The sequence below is a fragment of the Malus domestica genome, chromosome 16 (genome assembly GCF_042453785.1).
Source record: "Malus domestica chromosome 16, GDT2T_hap1".
In the NCBI taxonomy this organism is placed as follows: Eukaryota; Viridiplantae; Streptophyta; class Magnoliopsida; order Rosales; family Rosaceae; genus Malus; species Malus domestica.
Window position 1 is genome coordinate 38,918,330 of NC_091676.1, and position 15,342 is coordinate 38,933,671.

General features: G+C 36.3%; 1 long non-coding RNA gene across 1 annotated transcript; it reads right to left on the minus strand.

The window, feature by feature from the left end:
• Window positions 1-9,428: 9,428 nt before the first annotated feature.
• Window positions 9,429-11,062, minus strand: LOC139192702 (uncharacterized). The gene is made up of 2 exons (XR_011576993.1): window positions 10,960-11,062; window positions 9,429-9,779 (listed from the first exon to the last, which is right to left on the minus strand). It is a non-coding gene; the product is annotated as an uncharacterized lncRNA (long non-coding RNA).
• Between the last annotated feature and the right edge of the window lie 4,280 nt (window positions 11,063-15,342).

Sequence of the window (15,342 nt, forward strand, 5' to 3'; positions counted from 1 at the left end):
CAAAGGAAAATGAAGTTGTCCTTGAACTGAAGATAGATAAAGAGAGCTTAGCTTCATAGAGTCCCATACTTCTTAAGTATGATGAATGAGTTATTGATAGCATTGAAAGCAACCACAACATGAGGAATTGTGGGGGTACGCTTTTCATTAACAATTTTGCATTATATGTTGATTAAGTCTTGCTTTGTTGTGCTCTAATCATGAGAATGAATCTACAAGAATTGATTAATAATTTCTCTTTGGTGAGGCGTGTAAGTTACTCTTGAAGGAATGTAATCTTACTGTATAGTTAATACACAAAGCTTTAAGGGTTGTTTAATTTATAGCATGTGGGGGCTAAGTTCCACTACTCTTATATATGTCGATGCAAACTAAATGTTCAAAGACCGGCTAATACTATAGCACCGTAGGTTAATAACAATTATAAACTGATTATTGTGTATTAGTATCTACACTTAATGTTGAAGCATATTGTGAATTATATATTATCATGGATGTCTCTTGGTTGTTTCACAATATGATTTATTTTCCTAATCTTTTGAATTATAAGTAATTTGTTAGAAAGTTATTGAGAAATTAGCGTGAGGATTGATGTCATTGGTCACCAAACCAAACAAATAATGTTAAACTTTCTTCAAGGTGTGTATAATTACTCTTACTTTTGATATTTTATATATACTAAAATTGACTTGAGATTTTTCTTGAGATTAAATTTTCTGATAAGCAAAATAATGTGGAGTATGTTTGATTGCTCTTACCTAGGCCTGGCATTTTGGACCCAATCCGTTAACCCGACCCGACCCAATATGTTAATTTTTGTATTTGGGTGGATGCTTAACGGGTCGGGTCGCTAACAGGTGAACCCGTTAACAACCCGTTAAATAACGGGTCACTTTGGGTCAACCCGTTAGGACCCGTTAACACCCGTCAGCACCCGTTAGTTGAGGATATTTTAGTAATTTTAGTAAAGTCTTAATAACAAAAAATAAACTTTATGCAAAAAAAAAATAATAATAATTGTTAACGGGTGAAACGGGTGACCCGTTAGCTTAACGGGTTGGGTTCGGGTAACCCGTTAACTTAACGGGTTGGGTTGAATCCGACCCAAACCCAATAAACCCGACCCGTTTACAGGTCTACTCTTACCCATGTTTATGGTAGTGTGAGGCTATGAACGATTATGCACCTTAAATACAACATGTATTACAAAGAGTGAATATCATAGAATCCACAACGTTACCCTTATATGAGGAATTATGGGTAATATGTTTTTTAGCTTGCAGTTAGTTATAACATGTAGGTTTAAGAGCAATGACGAGCAAACATATGATAAAAAATTACAAGGAAATACTCAAAAATAGGACATTTTCTTAATCTTGGGACAGAAATAAGAAAAACTGGCCATGCACACCATGCACAAAACCAAAATTACTAAAATACCTACATATAAATACTAAAAATCCTCAACTCATTTTATAATTTTTTTTTTATTTGGAAGAGAGGCATGCCGAGAGAGCTCTGTGAGCTCTGGTTTATAGGTTGAGCTCAAATCTCTGAGCTCCGATTTCGAAGAGAGGGCATTCAAGGGTGAGGTTTCAAAGTGAGGGTTTCTCATTTGCATCAATGTACCATCCTTAAAGATATGATTTTGTACCAAATTTTACGTTTTGGCCGAAAAGTACCAGTTTTTTTGCCAGGGAAGCTTCGGCAGCTATATTTCCATAGCCATTTGATTTCGTCTCTCTCATATATTTCTCTCTCTAACATGGTCATTGTCTCCATTTTTGGAACTAATTATTTGTTTCTTCAATTAGGTTTTTGGGATTTGCAGAGATGGGAAGTCGAAGAAAATAGGGATAGGGAAGTGAGGGCTCGAAATGTGTTCTGGAAATCTTTATTTGTTTGTGGGTTTTGCTATTTTAGATTATGGGTTTCAATTTTGGGGTTCCAATCTTAGAGTTTTGCGTTTTAATTTTTGTTTTAGGTATTGAAGATTCATGGAGTTGTGTTGGTGGATTTGGCTTTGTGCGTTTGTTACAGAATGCGTAATATTTGTTAATTTTGTTATGAACTTGCAAATTTTTGTGAATTCGATCTGGAATCGGTGTTTATTTGAAAATGTTTGTGAATTACAAGTCTTAGTTCAATTTGAAAGAAATTGTACACGATATACACATGACATGCACATTTGTCATCTCCATATGATTTGCCATGTGCTTCTATATTGTTATCAGTATATACAAGGTGTTGGATTTTGGGTTTCAAAACATCCTTCAAACGATGAGTTAAAACCATAAGAATGGGTTTAGAAAGATGAAAAAAATATGTAAAAACCTCCAAGTTTCAAACTTATGTCTTGTTGAAACTATCAATGTATTATGACCAACTTGCCGGACACCTAGAATTCGCAATATATTACAAAATAGTTAGATATGTCTAGACCAAGCACAACATGGTGTAGGGGGTGTGAGATTTGATAACACACTAACTTTTGTGTTGGAAATGAAGCAACAACATTTGGAAGCATCGTTCAAGTTGGGGGACAAAAAAGTAATGGTAGGGATTCTTACAACTTTTGAAGGTCACATGCATCACATCCTTACCACATAAGCACCTTCAACACAATCCCTCTTTTACCCAACTGATTTCATCCTCATCATGGTAGACTTGTGTATAAATACACTTTACCACACATGGTTGTAATAACCATTAATCCCTAAAAAATTACACTTCTCAGACAGCCAAAACAATTCACAACACAAACATGTCCAAGTTCCCACATGAAACTAAGGGCTTTAACGCGATTGAACTCAGGTGGTACAACATGGAACCTCCTCCACTTCCGAGGACGCCGAAGGCAAATCCTACGTCAACGTTTAGCTCTGTGGACTTGGAGACGCCGCTGAAAACTATAGATCAAGTCCATGGGAAACTCGACCATAAAATGGCGTCGCCGAGTTTTGAAACCACAAGCTAATGAAGGCTGAAAAAGAGCTTGTGAATCTCAATGGTAAAGCCAATGAAGCGCTCTACCATGCAAGTAAGCAGAAAACGAAGGCTGACATGTCTGGAGAAAGGATCACATTCCTTTTTGAATTGTTCCATATGCATTAGGGCCATATTGAGTCATACGAGCGTTCCTAGGAGGGAAAGACCGAAATGGAGAAGGATGCAACAAGGACTTTAAGGATTCTCGACGGTTAGCGAAGGCAAAGGAACTACGTCAACCATAACGGGATTATATGACTTTTGATTGTTGTGCAATGTATTTATTAAGTATTTTATGATAATAAGTGTACGTACTACGTATCCTTGTTATATGCACATAACATGCACATTAAATGCATACCATATCCACATAATATGCCATGCACAACATATGCACGTAGTATGCACACCTTATGCAAGCAACATACACAACATATGCACGTAGTATACACACATCGCGAAAATTTTGTGAAATTTCTGCAATTGAACTAAAACACAAATTGGAACATACCCAATATTCTACCACATCAAAAATCAAATTTTGTTTACACACATTAGTGTAAACCCAATTGGCATTAACATGTTAGCCTTGGAATTTTGTTCAAGACTAGGCACCAAAAGGGATAAGACTTACCTATTATTCTAGGGTTTCATATTTTGGAAAATGCACCATCCTCATATTAGTGAAATTCCAAACTAAAAAGTGCAAATTAGATAGCAAATTTTGCGTTCCATGCTTTGTTTCTAAATGAATTGGTTGGCAAACTAGTTAGCACATTGACGAGACAAGATAGATGCACTGTAGATGTGGTGTACATGACCTTCATGTCTTGTCCTAACCTACTTGAGGTGTGCATTGCATTCAATATGTGTAAGATGTGCTTTTTCCACATGTCAACTCATAAATGTCCCAATGTTTAATAATAATATATTACAAAAGCAGTGAGTTTTCATTAATGTTTTGTTTGGGTACTTAACTTGACCCTAAAAGGTTTAGGAAAATGTTAATTTTTCCAATTCCAAATAATATGTTTTTCAGTATTCAAGATGCAACATACAGTGTGCATAAGCATATGAGATCATTCATCGTGCTTAATATGTGCATAGCATGTGCATATAATGTGCATAGGGAGGACAATTATTACTAATTTACTTCTATAATGGTATTGGGTGGTTTTATTTTTGGATTATTTCGTAATTAAGTAGTTAACATTTTGTCATGGGAAGTGGCACAGACATTTTTTTGATGGGAAGTTGCATCGTTTAAAGGACCCCTATTCTCCATCTATTTAAGTTGTCTTATGGGTGTGTTTCATTAAACCATCTTCAACCCTTGGGTTAAAACCTAAATTTTTTAACCCAGAAACAGTTTTTCTGCTCCAACCCTTCTGAGTTAAATTTTTATCCCGAGATTATTAAATAATGAATTTAGGATAATTTTTTCTTAAAATATTTTTTTTTGAATTAAACAAAAGTATGTAGAATATCCCAAATTAATTTTGTGAACATTTTAACCTAAAAATATTTAGGTTCTGATAAATATTGAAAAATCACTAAGCCGACACTATGAAAGAATATGATACACATGGAAGAATTTTTTTAATTATTTTAGTCGTTGGATTTAAATTTGGACTGTTAGATCTTTTTTTATTGTTGGATTTGAACATAATAGATCTTAGCATTTGGATTCAATGAATTTATAAGGGTAAATTACACAAAACTACCTTAACTATGGGTTGATCACAATCTCATACCTCATGTTTTAAAAGTTACAATGTCATACCCCAACTTACAAATTTGTTGCAATGTCAGACCTTCGTCAGTTTTTCTGTTAAATGCTAACGTGGCTTGAGGCAAAGCCCACTTCCTAGCCCAACTAAATTAAAAATTAAAATAAAATCATTGTAATATTTTTATAAAAAATTGTGGACCCACCTTACCAACCCATCACCTTCATCCTTCTCGTCTCCCCAAGCCTTCCCTCCTTCCCTTTCTGTTTACCCCGACCCATGGTGAACTTCCCAAGTGACTTTACGGCGAACTTCGACGACGAGCACCATCACCACCACCACCGTTCCACTACTCTCGGTAACACGAACAGAACCCACCCAAGATTTCATGTTGTTTGGCCGCCATTCATGGCAGATCGAACCATGGAATTCCTGTGATTTTGACGCTAAGATTCTGGGAAGGCGTTCGAACATCCATCCTCACCCTCATTCCCTCTTCATGTAATTATGAATACTTAAAACTATTCATATAATCAGGAAATCCATTGAAAATTGGATGGTCCATAACAATCGTAGCAAAGCACAATATCTGGGTACAATTCTAAAGTCTAAAACCCTTCTAAAACTTAGAGATTCAACACACAAAATGATGAAATTTAAAGATTTAATCTCACAGACAAATTCAGAAGGAGCCCATCAAGGAATAAATCATGCTAACAAGAACAAATCAAAAGAAAAATTGAAAACCCTCAAAAACCCATCAAGGAAATTGAAAAACCTCAAAACCCATTAGAGTTTTTGCAGGTTTATTGCATAGAAAGCAAAATGTTTTAAGTGGAAGGCTCTAAGAACAAGCAAAGATCGAATGGCTAGACAACGGTGGCTTGCAGCCTTGCTGTTGCTATTAACTATTGTGCTCTCCAATGGTAGAACAAAGGTTCTACCTCATTTCAACGATGCTGCTTTGTATAACCAAAACGACATAGTCTGGCCTGGGTATTTTGAAAAAAAAAATGAAAAAAAAATGTTGTAGTTCAGCGCATTAGTGCAATGCGCTACAAACCCATAACCAAACCCAAATTTTGGCTGTTTCAGAAGATCAAAATCTTCACTTTCAGTGGCAATTTCCAGCGAGAGGAGGGGCGACCTCCCCTCCTTGCTCTTATGTTTGTTCACCCCTAGCTGGGAAGGCATTCGAACATACATCCTCACCCTCCATTCCCCTTCCTTTTGTCCCTCATCCTTTCACCAGAAAAGCGTTCGAACAAATTTGAAGTCAAAAGAAACTGGAATTCGAATTGGATGAGAGAAAAAAACCAAGTTTTAGTCACCACCTCCATAGACACTGTCGACGAGAAAACCATCATCACCAGCTGAACCTACCAAATCTCGAAATCCTGCTCTTCTTCGAGCTCTCGATATACTTCGACAACGTCAAGAAGAGAAGTAATTTTGAATCTAAGATGAACTCTAATCCGATTGAGTTGTAAATTTAAATTATATTATTTGATTTGTTATTTAAAGATTTTCTAGATTTTAATGGTTTTCACGTGGTGGTCAAGTGGAGTTGGGTTGTAAAATGTTAGTTTGTTTTGTTTTCTAGAATTTTTTTGGTGGTGGGTTGGGGAAGATTATAACTGTTAATTTGGGTGTAAGTTTGCAAGTCATGTTCATGTTGGTTTGGGTGGTGAAGGGAGGGGACGGCCGGAAGGGGAAGATGATGTGGGTCCCACATTGTTTTACAAAAGTATATCTGTATATAAATGATTTTGTTTTTAATTTTAATATTTAATTAATTATTTAATCTAGTTAGGCTAGGCAGTGAAGCCCACCTCAAGCCACGTCAACATTTAACAGAAAAATTGACAGAAAAAACTGATGGGAGTTCTGACATTGCAACAAATTCATAAGTTGAGATATGACATTGTAACTTTTAAAACATGAGGTATGAGATTGTGATTCAACCCATAGTTGTGGTAGTTTTGTGTAATTTACCCAATTTATAAATATAAAACCAAAAAGAAATACATATATATGGTTGGTCAGCACACTAACCCAGGAGGAAATCCTGGGCTAAACTTGCCCCAGAAATGAGTTTTGGTTTAAAACTTATATTTGCCCTCAGGGTTGGAGCAAGTAAAGGGAGGTTTAGAACCTAAAATTTAAGTTTTACTCCAAGGGTTGGAGATGGCCTTACAAAACCACAAGTTCAATTTACATCCTCCAAAAAAATTAAAAAAAAACCAGAAGTTGAAAATGATAATGAAAGGGCGGACCACCTCTTTCTCCATGCAATCTATTTTTGATGACATTTTCCCCAAAATTCTCATCATCGTTGCTTCCTGCTCGTTAAAGGACCTCTTTTCGGCAAAGATGGTCTCGAAAAAGTTCAAGGAAATAGCCAAAGTTCCTCGTACGTGTACAATGTGATCTTGGTGTGCCATGGGTGGGATTCCAAGCACGAAGGGCTCAATCTTCTCTATTCTCTCAACTGTCACAACTCGGGACGATTGAGTGTAATGGAATGCCGAGAGAGGTTTTGCCTATGTTTATCTAGTTTTTGGGTGCATAAGGAAGTAAGGACCCAAATCTTAAAACTTCACCATGACAATGCTGTCATCAAACCATGCAACGACTGTGGAAGTCCATAGGGCACACTCTGAATGTGTTGGGATGCATCTGACCATGAAAAATTCACTACCTATAATGCATGTAGATGGCATCAGGAAATAAATATATTTTGTTGTAATCGCAACGTTTAAATTCCAACGCAGCCTTTTGTTTTCCTTTATGTCTCTCATGTACACTGAATTTGTAATTCTATGGACTTTGTACTCCGTAAAGATACACAAACAAGATGCTTTAAAAACTAAGCATAATTACAAAAAAACTAGCCCAAGGTGTCACCATTACCATGTCATCGTTACTATATCTACCTTGCTGCCATTTTTCCCAGTCATTAATGCTTGCCTATCTTTTTATTATTTTCTTTGGATGTTGTGCATGAATGACGGACATGCACATTCTATGCATAGGTAATGATGCACAAGTAATGCACATGTACTACACATGAAATGCACACAACATCTTCAGGTCCTGTAGGTTTGGTGTGTGGTTGGGTTCTCGAGGGTTATTTGAATTAAGAATGATGACGGTTGGTTATAGTGCATGCATGGTTGGGTTGTAAAGTCTCAACCACCTCATCCAGTTGGTTATTGTGCATACACAAACAATAAGCTTAAAAACTAGGCATAATTAGGAAATTGTGAAAATTATTTACAAAATTGTGCATGAATGGCTTTTGGGTTGCATGAGAGGTGGTGTATTTATTCATAGTTCTCCAAGCACAAACCACCTCATCAAGTTACAGAACAATGAAGAAAGGTAGAACTATGAAGAAAGGCAAAGCGATGAAGAAAGGCACAACGACCCCAACTTTCATACAAGCTCTTCCGGACGAGCTTCTTATGGAAATACTCATCAAGGTTGCTTCCCGCTCATTTCGTTCCCTATATTTAGCAAAAATGGTGTGCAAGAAGTTCAACCAACTCACCTAACATGACCGCATCTTCGAACACATCAACATTCAGAGATTTGAAAAGGTTGACCTGCTAACTTCACGAAGAAGACATGAAGAAGTGTGCAAGTTCTTAGAACGATGCAGGGGGTGCAACAATCCTAAGGCCCTGTACACCCAAGGGATGCCATGGTACTTCAGATACAATAATTTTGAACTTGGAATTGAGTCTTTGAAGACGACGATCTCCAAGGGTCTTCAAGCATCCACGTACGTCTACAGTGCAATTTTGGTGTGCCAGGGGGATGAAAAAAAGAAAGGTCTCAGACTTTTGCATTCTCTCAACCGTAAAAAATTAGTGAGCGTAATAGAGTGTAGAGAAAGAGCTCAACAGTTTTTTTGGTCAATTCGAGTGGACATGGAAGTTAGAGGTAGAATAATAAAAGTTCATGAGAACAGTGTTGCCGTCAAAGCATGTAGGGACTATGGAAGTGCACAAGGTCCTTTCACAGTTTGACCCCATTGGGATTACTGGTGCCATGGCAAATTTAGTAACTGCAATTCATGTAGATGGCATTAGAAACTGAACATTTTTTGTGATATGTTAAATAGTTTTAATAGGGACTAGATTTGTTTATTTTCCTTTACTTTTCTTCAAATTTAGTTGTCATGTACTTTTTATTAGTAAATGGAAAAGGGAGAAGTTTTTGGTAACATTAACAATGTTTGCTTTCTTAAATGAGGATACACAACACAAAGCATGAATAAAGCATGCTTAAGTCTCCAAAACCAGATGTTGTAGGTTCAAATCGCATAGGGCGTGATTCTGTGTCGTTAATCACGTTACGTCAAAATTAAACTACAATAATTGAGCGCAAACCCAAATTTGACCTCCTTTAATGCGCATAACAGGATGAAGCCATGCACATAGCATGGACACAATGCTCACTGGATGCTCACAATATCCACATCTTAAATGTACATAAATTTTTTTTTGAAATATCATCCTGGCAACATTCCTCATTGGTAAATCAGTCACAGGAGCTACAAAAAAGGCACAAGAAATCGAAATGGACAAGAACACCCCATAAAAGAATCTAGTAATGAATTTACAGACGATAAGAAAATAAACGAAAACATTCATTTAGATACAGACTATTCCAAGTTTCTTCAGTATGCCTTTCACAAGAAACTTCAACAAAGGCTAAAACATTCAAATTGTCAACAATGTTTCCATAAAATTATCAGAAATTGTCAATATAACCTAAATAATAGATCCATCTTGTACAATAATAAACGTTACTCCTCAAGCTCAGAAGTCTTACCAAGGCCGTTAATAAGAGCATTGAAACTAGCAACAGTGGCCACTAGAACCAAACCTTTCTTGCTCATTTTTTCTCAAGAAGTTGAAAGCATCCTTAACGCTGATAACATATGATAATCCATTGAATCTAAGAGCATAACCATCCCTCTGAAAAGAGCATAACCATCCCTCTGAAATGACCTGAGGCCGCATAAGCATCACTAATAGAAAGTTGTCTTACCTAAGCATCAAGTGAAGCATGGTAAGTAATAAATCAAGAGAGAAACCACTTCCCAAAAACCAAATTCATGAATATAAATCTCCTCAGTTCCTTATCCATAAAAAAAAAATTACCATTTACAATATAAAAATAATTTTTCCTTCAATTATCAGTTAAAACGGACTACTAACTGAAAGCATACAATAGAGTAGCGGAGTACAATGGCCCCCCAATGAAATAAAGGAAAGGGAAATTATAAGGGAAATCACATTGACAGAAAGAACAAATTGCAGCCTAAACAAAAGCAATTGAACTAAGCAGGCATAACAGTTTTCGCTCCACTAGCTCTAATGCGATTATTGCTTAGCAAAAGATAATAACTTTGTGCTTCTTAAACACCATATCTCACATTTATGATCCATAGGTACACAAAATATTGGTGCATTGAGCATTTCTCATGTTATGAGGACATCAACATGCCAAAATAAAAAAATTAGTTTCCATTCGCTCGGTGATCGGAACTTTATGCCAAGAAAGGGAAAGAACCACAAAATAAATAAAACTTTATGCCAAGAAAGGGAAAGAACCACAAAATAAATAAAATACTGTAAGCAAAAGTTTCTAAAAAAGATACTCAAAGCTGACCAATTTAACAATACTAGAGGAAAAAGTTAAAAAAAAAATTTAAAAACTATATTGTATATCCTTCAAAATCATTCTCAGATCAAGAGCTTTGAACATTTTTATAATCCAATGTGAATCTCAAGATTAAAGAAGCTATAGATATGTTGCAAAGAATCATCCCAACTATCCACCAATACCAAGATGTAATTTTGAAAAATAGAAATCATAACAAATAGTACAAATAGTATAAACTAGTTTCAATTCACACAACTCCATCAAAGGTACCAAAAATATTCTCAAATTCTAATGACCCAGATTTCAATTCAACATATCAACTAAAATCAACTTTCCTCTAACAAAATCATTTCTTCAAAAGTGCAACCAAACAAGAAATCACAATAAACTCAAGCCCATTTCTACAAATGAAAGCATCAAATTTCATTACAAAAATACAACAATTTGCAGAATTTAAGCCAACCATAAAAAAAAAAACTAAAAAAAAAAAAAAGATGAAGAAAAAAAAGTCATAAAGATCCTGAGAAGCAAAAACCAAGGAAAAATGGAAGATGAGTTTTACTTGTGTCGTTGTTCATGTTCCAGGTCGCCAGCGGAGTACAAGATAGTGGGGAGGCGAGAGAGGTTTCCTCTCTCTCTCTCTCTCTCTCTCCCCTATATGTTTCTCTCTCTACAAATAAAAAATAAGGGTTGCAATTTATTAGGTAACCCATTTATATGGGAGGGCAATTAGGTCATTTCAAGGTGTAGGAAAAATCATCTTTCTGTCTAACGACTGTGCATGGCATCTGCATGCCCTGTGCATATTCAAAAAATCATATTCATGTCCCAAGATTAAGAAAATGTCCTATTTTTTGGTATTTCCCAAAATTATATATGCCTTGTGAAGGCTAAACATAATAAAATGACTTTTTGTCATTCATTTATCTGCCCGCCTCGCAGAGGTTAAATACAATTATTGAAGGGGATGTGCTTTAGCATGTAAGGACCACCTAGGGAGGAAACCCAACTTCTATGATTGGAGATCCCCTAGAAGGAAGTTTAATGTAGTAGAAACAATCTATACTGCCCGATTCAATATAGCACTCGTATTATAATGAAGATATCCATGAGACATTCTTCCGCTCATCCATATGAAATTCATGCTCTTTTATGTGGCATTAGGAAGGGTATTAACCTTGAATGAGTTTAGAGGTGGGCAGTCTCTTGCAAATTACAGGTCACATGTACTCATGGATAATTCACCTAAGTAAGAGTAGTTATGAGTTGCAACTGTGAGGATTGGGTTGTTCTCTAAAAACTCTCGTAAGAATCAAGATAAAGCGCATGAGCATAAATAGTGCTAACTCGTGCCAAGTTTTTTATCGGTACCATGTGTGTTGCATTTAGTATTTTGGTCAAAAGGGGTCTAGTTCAAGACCTAGCTCACTATGATTTCTTCATATGAAAATTGTTAACAATAAGTGTAGGTTCAAGTCCGAAAGACATACCTATTGCATGGTGTAAAAGTTGCAACAAAATTTTTTCTTTCATAACTATGTGTTTATGTTTTTGCAATTTCTATAGCATTTTGAATCTTTTGGAGGTTTTAACTCTATTTTATTAAAGATTCAAATCTTTTTTTATTATGAATTAAATAATAAATATGAAGAGTCATGTCTAATGGGATAAGTCATGCCCTTTACCAAAGGTTATATAGAGTTTTATAAATAGGGAACTACTCAAACATAATAGATACGTTCAAATATTTTCCTTCTCATCCTACTGCAATACTTACTTATATCCCTTATTATCCTCCTACTTATTTTCATCATCAATGGGCAATTGATCACTACTTGGCACCTTGTCTGCCATAATCGTGCTTATGGATCAGACATTCTATGAGATTCAAGGAGTTGTAAATAGCCGATCTAACCTGCATATATGAAGGCATCTACAACTTTAAGACAGTGATAACACGCATTTATTGATATCACAAGTTAGATTATTCCTTACTTTTTTTCTATTTACTTCTTTGTTTATTAATCCATGTGTTTGATACATTTCAGATATTATCTAATTAATTGAAATTACGTGTGTATTATGACTTTAATTATTTTTATAATCCTACACTTTGACAACTCAGCACCAAGGCTAAAATTATGTACCTTCAAAGTCCCGAATTAGGAAGTTCCACCAAGCTATGTATAATTCTTACCACCGTTGAAGATCTTCAGTATTTGGATGTTGCCATTAGGGGTGGGCACGGGCCGAGCCGTGCCCAAATTTGGAGGGACTGGACCGGACCCACTAAAAAAAGAAACGGGCCGGGTCGGGCCAGGTATTGCAAATCTGATCACTAGAACCGGACCTAAACTGGCCCGTTTGGTTCAAGATGAGTCCACGGGTCCTCTTACTTTTTTTTTTGGTTTTGATCACCTCCCGGACTCGCTCATCCTCCAAATCTTTGACTCGGCCTCTAACATCAAGACTCTCATTCGCTGTCCCGCCATTTCCAAGCGATTTAACTCGCTCATCCTCCACACAAACTCTCTCATCCTAACCGTCGACTGTGTTATTTCCTCCAATTCAAACTCCAACTTTGAAAGCAACGACGTTTCGCACCTCCTTGTCACCTTCCTCAAATCCATCCTCAAATCGCTCCAGGACCTCATCTCGGCCAAACTTGACCCGACCCAGGCCCGCTTTCAGAATTCGCCAGCCTAGATCCTTCGCTCATTCCCACCGCGTCTAAAACCTCTTGATCGAGCTCCTTTCCGGCAATCTCCGGTTCGGGAATGAGCGAAAATCAGCGAAGCTGTGCAAATCGAAGACAGAGGCATCCAGAGAGAAAGAAAATAGAGAGAGACCCTTCTAATACTTCATAAAATGTAGAAACCCTTACCATAGCTTGTAGGCAGTCAAGAGGTCACTGAACTGCAACAAAAAAGATTGAAGAGGTCACTGACTTTGAGTTTAGCTTGTTCCCATTCTCCCATCATCCATGCATGAGCACCACCATGCTCCTCAGATCACCCAGAAGAAAATATATTGGTTTGAGGTTAAATCTAGGTTTGATTAAGAAAGATGGTGATGGAACTTCCTCGATGGTTTAGAGAGAAGACAAAGAGTTAGAAAGGGAATCGAAAGTTACAGATTGAAAGAAAGGAATAGTGTGACCGAGAGTGGGGAGTCTTGATCCACTCAGGATTGGAGAGTTGGGTTTAATTGAGAACTAGGAGAAACTGACAGTTAAGATTGGATGATATTATACTCATCATTCTCGTCCGTCCATTACAATTACAAACGGGCCGGTCCGGGTACCTGTTTTTCTATACATTTGGACCCAGCCCGTCCTTAAAATTTCAAAACCCCACCTTGCCCCGTTTCTCTTTTTAAAAATTAGGAACTGGCCTATACTTGCCCTGAACCTTGATTACCAGCCCCGACCCACATTTCCTATATTTGTTTGCCCATCCCTAGTTGCCATTAATGTTTAACGTTCATGCTTTGTGCTTGAATAGAATCGAATCAAATTGTGAGATTAATGGACAATATTCTATTGTAGATGGTGGATGACTATAATTAAATAGAGGGACGTTTTACCTCTCGTGCGAAAGCTTGGATCTCGATGCTCTCCTACGAACACCAAGCAAGGAATCCAACTAAGAAGTCAAAAGTAAACCCAAATAGGACACCAAAACGAAATATGTAACACAAACCTAATTTCACATCATCATAATTTTGAGTTGTAAATCACAAAATCTCTACCTCGGAGAGAAATTAGCAAACTTCCAAATCAGATACAAACTTCAAATTGTGATACCAAAATACAAACGTAAATGTACACCAAATGTAAGACTTTCATTGGGCTTACATCTAGTTAGGAGTCCTAATTGATTAAGAATACAAGATAGGAAGAAATATTTGATTATCCCGGATTACTTGGTGGTGAAGTAAACCTATAATGAGTGGGAATATCTTTCTTGTTAGGTCATGGATTTTGTAGGTGCTAAAGATATGTATTAGGGATTTCTTTATGGGCAAGAAACATGATATCCTCACACATAAATATAAGGCTTAGGTCCCCACTCTTATACACAATATTCTAGCACAAAACCCTACCCCATATAGGAGTGCATAAAGCGTGTGGAGAGAGCAGAAGATCTTTGCTTGTTGCTATGTTCGTGATTCATCCTTGTGCTTGGATTCAATGGCTTCTGAAGGTTAGTACTTTTAGTGTGCATATTATATTTAACTTACATGTGGTACCAGAGCGTAGGTTATATGCATCTAGAAGTCTAAAACCAAGATTATATTATATTTATAAAGTAAATCGTGAAGTATGATTGTTGTTCAAAGTCATGTCTTCCGCATATAATACATGTTCTGTTTTATACTTTGTTTATACGATATGCTGCTTACAAGCCCTGAAGCATATCAAGATTGTTGTGGTATTGAATTGATGATTAAAGGCATGAAAGTATTTTATATATATATTGGTCAATATATTAATCTGCAACATGTAGTATTACAGCTATATATATTATTTCGAGTAGTATTATTATTATAGTTCCGTGCATATGCTATGTAATTGAATCACAAACTCGATTAGGGTTTTCCAAAACAACTTTGCATATTCTTCCCCTCTTAAACAAAGCATGAATATGTTAAATTCCGCTGCAAATATTACAGACCCATAAAGATGTCAAGATTGAAGTGATATTCTATTTTATTGTCTAGCATATAGCCATTCAATAGAGTAGCCAACCATCTTTTCAATCCCAGATTATAATGAAAATTTGTATTATAGACATTGCCAGTTAGGGTTTTCGGTCTACAGATATGAACTTTTAACTGGACGTAATGTATAATGGAACAAGGTATTACACTAACTTATGTGAATATCGGCTCTTTTCAGTCTACAAATGTGAAGGGTTTTGATAAAAGTTTTTCATGTTAAGTT